This window comes from Ixodes scapularis, unplaced genomic scaffold (genome assembly GCF_016920785.2).
Source record: "Ixodes scapularis isolate PalLabHiFi unplaced genomic scaffold, ASM1692078v2 PGA_scaffold1__304_contigs__length_218370807, whole genome shotgun sequence".
Taxonomy (NCBI): domain Eukaryota; kingdom Metazoa; phylum Arthropoda; class Arachnida; order Ixodida; family Ixodidae; genus Ixodes; species Ixodes scapularis.
Genome location: NW_024609846.1, coordinates 139,818,880 through 139,828,491, shown reverse-complemented (window position 1 = coordinate 139,828,491; position 9,612 = coordinate 139,818,880).

Below are 9,612 nucleotides of genomic sequence, written 5' to 3'. Positions count from 1 at the left end.
CATCTCATTATCTTTATTATTTTGCTTTTGTTTGTTGTCATATATTAACTTGCCTTTAAAATGTACATGTTTGCATTTCCCTCGTTTATGCGTTACTATCCCAATGAATGAATGCCGGGACGTCTAAGAAATAAAGCTCCACTCACCTCTTCTATGGTTTCTCCATAGTTGTCGCTGCATGTACGCTTCCCTGGATTTACATCGCTGGCATCCAGGAAGAGCATTGCCCTATAGAACTTCCACTTCCCAATATAAACGTCGTCTGATGGTTGGCCGCTTTTTGTTTGGAGGATCTTTTTTTTCTCCTCCCTGAAGGTTCGCCGCTTGTTCTTCAGCAGTAGCTTGAGGCTATCTGTGCGGAAAAAAAAAAATAAAAGAACAAACTTCTGCTTGAGAACTTGCCAAGACAACCTGAGCCTCACAAACAAAGCTAGTGTGACAAATATGACAACTGTGTACAAAGTGAGACAAGCCACGTTGCATGAAAGCTGGCAAATTACATTTTGACTGATCTCTAGCACAATCGTTGAACGTGCTATTGAAATATTGTTGATTTATCATTAAAAACACATGGCCAGGTGTGCTATATTATGCCGTTCATTAAATATGTTTTTCTTTTACTCTGTGTGCCACGAAATTAATCGGTTCTAAAATTTAATTCCAACGTATGAACTCAATTCAGAATTAGCGCGTGTGATTGGTTTGCAGGAACTCTTCCCTGTAGCGAGTCGTAAGGGATCGCGACATTCCCAGGGATCATTTCGACGCAGAATACGTTTCACAAATCGAGCACAACGATGCACATATTCATTCAGTAAACAAAGCAAAAAAAGTCCGCTCACCTGCACTGTACGGCCCGAACTGGGGAAAACGCTCCATCATTTCCATACCGATATGTTCCCATACTGATGTCTTGAGGTTTGTCTTGCTGTAATCAGCGCTGCCGGTATCCCAAAGACACGGGTACTGCTCAACGAGCGAAAGAAGATGAAAAGTTGCCTCATCACTGATCATTAATCGCGCCATCGTCCGAGAGATCGTTGAAAAAAATGTTTGGTGTTCTACGCCAGAGCAGCGGCACAACAACGAGGCGATCGCGATGCCACCGCCGGCAACAGGCGAAGCACAATCTGTTAAGTTGCCAGGCAGGCGAAAAAGTACCGTCAACAGCGCAGAAATCCCCCGCCAAGGCGGGGACCGTTTGTCCAGCCCGAGCAAAACCTCCCCCATCCCCCGGCGAGGGCTGCATCACCGCGCCTCCGCGCGAAAGCGTGACGTTTCTGTCACGTGATACGCAGCGCGGGGAGCAAAGGGAGGGATTTCTCGCTCGTGTGAATACCGCTTTAGGGGGCAAGGGGGCGGTGCCAGGAGGTACCACCAGATTGAACTACAGCACCGAAGTGCTTTTATGTTTTCGGGCTCTGCAACTTACACTTGAGCTTGAATCGTTACGATCCACCAATGGTATAGTTTATTACCATTGGTGGGTTGCGTACCCTATTGTAAATCGGCAAGTAAAAAGATGGCTGGAGTTAGCTTTCATGAAGTTAAAAAGAGAGAAAAGAAATGCAAAGTTAAAAGAAGCGAAAGCAAAGCCGGCGTCTAGGAAGGGTTTCAAGGTATAAACCGGCCGCAATGACCGACAACGTCTTCTGAAAGAACTGAAATAGGCTTCATGTGTTAATTATTGAACGTATATCAACAAATAATGATAACCATAAAACCGGTTATCTTCCGTCGCATATTCATATTCGAGCTGTCTAATAAGTACGCGCGTGCTCGACCCGCGCCTTCTCTGCAATTGGCGCGCGGCAATAACTATGACGGCGGCTGGCGCCCCTAGTGGCAAAATCTTTCACACGCGCAGTGGTAAAATCGCGGTAGGGGATCTATTCCGTGTACAGGTCAGGACCAGATAACGCAGCCGCGACTTGCGCTCCTCGAATTGACGTGCGCATTTTCTAGGAAACAGAAAGACCTTTAAGTGGCGCCATGCACTCATAGCGTTACGAAACGCTGCGGATTCTGTGTTTACCAAACACCGCGCGCTGCCGCTCTCGTTTGTCGGCAGGTCAGGATTACAGTAGGTCGCGGTCGCCACCAACAAACACAACGAATCGACTTCTTGGCGCAAGCCCAACGGCACGTGGATTAAACAGAACATTTTCACCTAAGCTCGGAGTTGGTCGCAACATCTCTTCCATCCTCAACATCGAAGAAGAAGAAGAAGCGTTGATCAGACCGCACGGCGGAACAGCGAGCTCCAATAATTTTACGCAAACTCTATATACAGGGTGTCACAAATGAAAATTTACACGGTCTTTTTAACCGCAAAAATAAACTAGGCATCGCCAAACGCTCATTCTCCGCCCAAAGGTAGAGCCAGAGGTCGCAACCAGGTGCCAAAGTTTCAGCACGATCCGATAACTTAATCAAAAGTTATAAGTGATTTTCTGAAAATTTCAATAGGAAAATGGAGCCCAATTTTTCCCGTTTTCGGTTTCTGGTGCCATAGAGCCCCATGTGTTTGAAAACTCCGTCGGCCGCCATTTTCCCATTGAAATTTTCAGAAAATCTTTTATAACTTTTGATTAAGTTATCGGATCGGGCTGAAACTTTGGCATCTGGTTGTGACCTCTAGCTCTACCCTTGGGCGGAGAATGAGCGTTCGGCGATGCTTAGTTTATTTTTGCGGTTAAAAAGACCGTGTACCGTACACTCATAAATCCATTACGGCTATACAAATAGACACTAATCACCTCAATTCTGAAGAACAAGAGCACGTAGCAATTAAAATTCAAGCCATAGAAACAGATATAATAATCCTAAACGCATATTGGACCCCGAAAAAAGAGCTAAAACATTCTGAAGAACTAGATCGATTTATACAACAGAACAATAAATATCCAATACTAATTGCAGGTGACTTCAATAGCGCACATCTAGGATGGAATTACAGCTATTCTTCACCTAACGGTAGAAAACTGGAAAAGATCATGACTAACAGACAATTAACTCTCATGAATGACACCACGATACCCACCAGAACAGGCAATAGCGTGCAAAGGGACACCAACCCGGACCTAACCTGGTACAAAGGCAAGCCAACGTGCCATTGGGAAAACCAGCTAGAAAACTTAGGTAGTGATCGCTATATTATCAACATTACAATAAAAACACGCAGAAAACACCAACGGGAACAAAAAGCAAAATCACCAAGTGGGACGAAACGAGAAAAGAACTTAAAGAAACCGTAGAAAATAATCCTGACCTTACGTGGGCACAGGGGCTAGATAAAATACAGAGCAGCTACAAAAAGAACAAATGGATAGCAAACAGTGAACAAGCGCCGTACGTAGACTCACATCTTCTTAGTTTATGGGACAAGCGCAACAGGATTGCTAAAATTTGGAAAAAGAAGAAATCCAGAAAAGGTCTCAAGAAAGCCATCCAAAGAATCACAGAGGAAGCATACAATTACGCAAATGAGTTAGCACAAGAAAATTGGCTCCAAACTTGCGATCAACTAAATGGCCTCCTACACACCCGGAGAGTATGGCAAATCCTTCGAACTTTATTAGGGCAACCTAAAACAAAACACACTACAAATAAACTATGCCTCCATTACCAAACAGGACCTAAAGAAATAGCAGAAAAATTACTGTGCAAATTCTACCCTAACAAAAACGGAATAACTTTCCCTGGCACAGAAACAGAATATAATATTGAGGACGCGGAAGGAATCAACAGCCCCTTCTGTGAAGGGGAGTTAAGAAGCGCACTCAGTGAATTCAAACGAAATATTGCCCCGGGAGAGGACGGCATAACACACGGAATGCTTCGAAATCTCCCAGACGAATATATAACGCTTCTACTTAAAGAAATTAACAGAGTATGGGACGAAGGTAACTTACCAACCCAATGGAAGGAGGCAATCATTATACCAATCCCCAAACCAGGGAAACAACCAAACTCCATCGACAACTATCGACCGACTTCCTTAACATCCTGTGTGGGAAAGGTAATGGAAAAAATGGTTTTAACAAGGCTAGAATGGCTCATGGAAGGTCAAGAATCACTACCGGAGACAATGATAGGATTTAGAAAACACGTAAGCACGCAAGATATGATAATCAGGATCAAACAACAAATACTCGATCACCCGAGTACGGTAAAACTTAGAATAGTCGCGGGAATCGACATGAGCAAGGCGTTCGACCAAATATCACACGCGGCTATATTGAAGAACCTAAAAGAAATAAACCCCGGACACAAGATGTACAACTACGTGAAAAATTTTCTCTCTGACCGAACAGTTAAAATAAGACTGGACGACTACACCTCAGACAGCCACCCGATAGACAGAGGGACACCCCAGGGATCCATTTTATCACCATCCCTCTTCAACATAGCAATGAAAAACCTACCGAAACAGCTTAATGTCATAGATGACCTCGAACATAGCATATACGCAGACGACATTACCCTCTGGACGACTAAAGGATCTGCAGGAGAACAAAAAGAAGCGATGCAAAGGGGTATAGACACAGTGCAAAGGTACGCGGCCTCCATCGGACTTACATGCTCTGCAGAGAAATCTGAATATGTAGTAATAATTCGATCCCCCGCAATTAGTACCTCAGAATATAGAGAAATGATAAGCTTAACAATAAAAAACGAACCATTGCCAAGAAAAAAACACATAAAAGTGCTAGGATACTATCTACAAGAAGGCGGTAAACATAACATCACCTTAAATAAACTCATAGCACAAAAACAACAAATTCTTGGCATGATTCGCAGGATCACAAGACAGAAGCGAGGTATGAAAGAGCATGAATTAAGGAAAGTCATAGAAGCACTAATATACTCTAGAGTTATGTACCACTTACCATATATCAGCCTCACCAAAACACAACAGAAAAAACTCGAAACAACTCTGCGCAAAGCCTCTAAGCTAGCATTGGGCGTCCCCCGCTTTACAGCCACCTACAAAATAAAAAATGCGGGGCTCTTCAATTCATTAGACGACAGAGTTGATATGCACAAACTAGGACAAAAACAAAGACTAGAAACATCGCTTCAAGGCAGAAGAATACTTACAAAACTAAACTATGAAACAACAAACCTTCCTCCTATCCCACTGGAAACTCCCCCATGGGAACAAATACCTAGGATCCATGTAGACCCAATCCCCAAGAATATGCATACAAAACGCAATGCAGACAGAAGAAACGACAGAGTCCAGCGCCTAGAGAAGAAGGACGAAGAAGATACTAGCACCAAGACATACTATACAGATGCAAGCTACAACGCAGGACATGGCCTTATAGCTGTATGGAACATCGAGGAAACCTTAACGCGAAGATATCAAGACATCCCATCCCCAAGGCTCGCCGAACTACTAGCCATATCTACTGCCATCACCGAATTCACCAAAAACAACGATAAAATTATCATAAGAACAGACAGCCAGGACGCATGCAGGGCTTTTCTAAATAATACACTCCCCACGTCAATACAGAACCGGCTGCAACATCACATGCACAAGTACCCACTACTCCAAATTAGAATTCAATGGGTCCCAGGACACCAGGCATCAAGAGGAAACATGCAAGCACATCAGCTTACCCGCGCACCAAATCCGGATAGCCCTCTCGCCTGGCCCTGTGATCAGGAATACGACCCCAAACAAGAAAGAAAAATACTTCACAAAGCCAGGCAACCAATTCTAAAGGAAAGACGCAAGGCCTCCACTCTCCTCCCATCACCCTCACGAACTCACACAAGAGAAGAAGCAACCCTTATTCGTAGAGCACAGACAAATTCCATCCTCACCCAAAACTATATCCAGTACATACACAAAATGCCAGGCTACCCCTCCTGCCCTCACTGCGGAGGATACCCATCCAACCAGCATACAATCTGGGAATGCATTGGATCCCACCAAAGCCGACAGCAATTTCTCTCTCACCTACCCTCTGAACGTACGCCAAGCAGCTGGGAGGAATGGACTTCTCCCCCTTCAGAACTTCAGAGGCTGTGGTGGCCCCCCCTTGTCCACCACATTCGCAATGTGCTGGATGGGACGGAGACTGCCCCGACCGCATAGCCCCGGACTAGGGCTGGGATATGGAAAGCTCCATTCCCACAATAAAGTTTACTCTCTCTCTCTCTCTCAACATCGAACGCGCTACAGCCTCATTCTCGAAGTTTAATAAATAATAATAAAAAAAATGAAAGCCGTTTACAACTCCCTGTAACACCGAATTGGAGCGCAGCTCTTGAGGAGGAGGAGGGAAGGGTACTGAGGGTCACCTGTTCTCGGGGCGGGGGGGGGGGGGGGTGTGTCGCGTGACCTCGGGGGGGGGGGGGGGGGGGGCGGGGGGGGGGTCATGTGACCTTGGGGGGTCACGTGACCCCCCAGAAAAAGTCTTCCGCTAGATTTAGCGGGGAATTTTTTCTGCTAGATTTAGCGGGGAAATTTTTCCGCTAGGTTTAACGGGAAAATCTTTCCGCTAGACAGCGGGGAATTTTTTCCGCTAAATCTAGCGGGGAAAATTTTTCGCTAGATTTAGCGCGGAATTTTTTCCGGTAGATTTAGCCGGAAAATTTTTCCGCTAGATTTAGCGGGGAAATTTTTCCGCTAGATCTAGCGGGGAAATTTTTCCGCTAGATTTAGCGGGAAAATTTTTCCGCTAGATTTAGCGGGGAAATTTTTCCGCTAGATTTAGCGGGGAAATTTTTCCGCTAGATTTAGTGGGGAAATTTTTCCGCTAGGTTTAACGGGAAAATTTTTCCGCTAGATATAGCGGGGAACTAAATCTAGCGGGGAAAATTTTCCGCTAGATTTAGCGGGGAAATTTTTCCGCTAGATTTAGCGGGGAAATTTACCCATAATGCGCCGCGCGGTTACGCCGACGGCGACGCCGACGCCGACGCCGCTCAAGCCGGAAACGGGCGCCTAAGAGCCGCGCTCTAGAAAAAGGAACAGCGGAAATTATAAATCTTACACCAACACACAAGAAAGCATGTGACCCAAAATATCGACTGATTGCACTAGGAGGACCAGCAGACGCCCGACTTCCGGGACAAGCATGGATCCCTTCCGGTGGTCTGACTTGTGCGAGGCTCGTTTTGGGCGTGTGCAGCGAACAGCCCACTCAAATAGTTGAAAAAGAAATGCGCGAGCCCCGTGCTTTGATGATAGCTGCCGTGCACGCTTACTGGTGAAGTAGAAGTGCTGTCAAGACATCAGCAGTATTCAACGTGTTCCCCGTGAATTCGAGACACGAGGGCGTCACGGTATTCAGTGCATAAGCAGACTTCCGGTAGTGTGTTACTTAGTTCTTCCGCAACGCACAGTGATCAAGAAACACAACATTCTTCCGAGACACTAATGATTGTAACACTTTTTGTAAGACACAACGTCGCATGCGAGCAGGACAAAAAAGGGACGCGATTCAAAAGTGAAAGAAGAGGAAACCAGAAAGCTTCCCTAGTGGGCGAATAGCGAACTTAAAAAAAACAACAAAAAAAAAACAGTGGTTGGATTCATTTGGCTGCAGACACTAGTGGGCACCATAGCAGGATGACCGCCCCTTCAGACTGGACTGTCCTCTCGGCCTCCAAAATTTAAGATGTAGCCCTCGTCCCCGACACTTCTGTAACTAGACCGGAAAAAGCCAGTACAACCTCTAGACCCAACAAGAATGTTAGGCTTGCCACGCAGCGATGTCCCAGCAACCGAGCCGCGAACAGCATCTGCCAGCCCTGTCGAGCAGAGAGCAGAGGACTGCAGTCGCTACGACACCATCGAGAAAAGAAAAAACAGTCCCAGCGTCGTCAGGTCGGCAAGTTGCACCAGCAGTGGAGACTCGTCTTTCGAGAACTGCGATGCTGAAGATTTGGAAGACGACGATAGCACCGCTGATATGCTACCACCATTACTCGAAGAGATCCTTCTTACAAAGCCGAGTACCAACGATGAGTCTGAATTTGAGTTCCGAGAGATGAGAGAGCTCCTTAGCACGATGCTGGCAGAAATCGACAAGAACGATCGTGTAGAACGCCAACATGCGCCAAACGGAGAAGAGAAAAAAGGTGCGGGTTCTTCTGCGCCTGGCTTGTTTCGAGACAACGACGCTACAAAAGAGCCCCGGGATCATCCAAGCACCTTCTCTGATTCCGTTCCCAAGGACGCACGGGACGTCACCATGGGGTTTGATGAAGTCAAGTTAGACGACAAGCTTGAAAAGGATCAGAGTGATATCTTTTTCAAATCTAAGCAGAGGTCGGTTAAGAAGAAAACTCAAAGAGTGAAGTCACCAAAAGTGACGTTGCCGAAGCATGACGTCGGCACGAGCGACAAAAGTTGGTTCTTTGGCGCCATCTGGTCTAAGAAGGAGAGCTCCACGAAAGCGCCCAGCGAGAACTCAAAGAATTCACTGGGGCTGCGGGATGCGCGACATCTCGATCTAAAGAAAATCGCCATGGACAAGAGGATCTCCTGGGGAAAAGCTAAGGCCTACCCCGGGAGCCTGACCCTGTCCGAACTGAACGACGACGGCACGGGGACGAGCAAAACGCGAAACCTCAGACGGATTCGGAAAAAAAAGTCTGGGGTAGAGCAGCAGGTGGCGAAACGTAAGACAGACGGCATGTCGTTCCTTCGATCTATCCTTGGAATTTCGAGCCCAGTCACGACCGAATTGCAGAAGAGCCCTGCTTCGAAAAAGCCACGCAAGCTAAAGGCGTCCAAAAGAGGAAAGGAACTTGGAAAGGAAAACCGAAGCAAAACGCGAGACCGCGACGTGGCTTTGTCCAAAAAGAACGAGCTCGACACGTTGCCCGAGGGCAGAGAGCAGGAGAATGATGCTCTCTCGGACAGCCCCGCTCCGAAGAGTGAAGCCATGCCTCATTTAGAGAGCAGAATATCCGGCACAATTACCTCAGACTAAAGTAATCATAACTAACTGTTTATTTGGCCTTCAAGGATTCGGTGATCGAACGTGCCCGCCTCGTTGCAAGGAAGGACAAAGATTTGACGCCAACATCGAAACTCCCATTATTATAAAAGCGACACAATGCATACGGGGAAAGTTTGCGAATGTTTGTGAATAAAACATTCGCAAGGACCCTTTTGTGATTCGAGTATCGCCAAACGTTTTGCAATGACGCTGTTGAAGCAAATTATGTTATTGTAACTGCTAAATTAAGATGCTTAGTAGATGAATGACACATAAACGCCGGTAGCACGGTCTATGGTTTGACTAGCTGGCATGTGTTTAAAATGGTGAAAATAAAAGACCGCACAAAAAGAAATTGCCCCGCCCCTTCCCTCCCCCCATGTTCGGAAATAATCCAGAATGGGATGCAGCGTCGAGCTAGTTGCAATTGCTGCGCCGCCGTTTCTGGCGCCGCTGGATGTCCGGTGCCATCACTCTGGGAACGAGACATGTGCTGGATTGGAGCAGATCAGAGTTCCTCATGAGGCCCCTAGGGGTATTCACACGAGGGAGAAATCCCGGGGATTTCTCCCCGGCACGCGCATCCCACGACGAAAACGTCAAACTTTGCGATGTGCAAAAGCCTCGCGTTTTCATCTCGTGA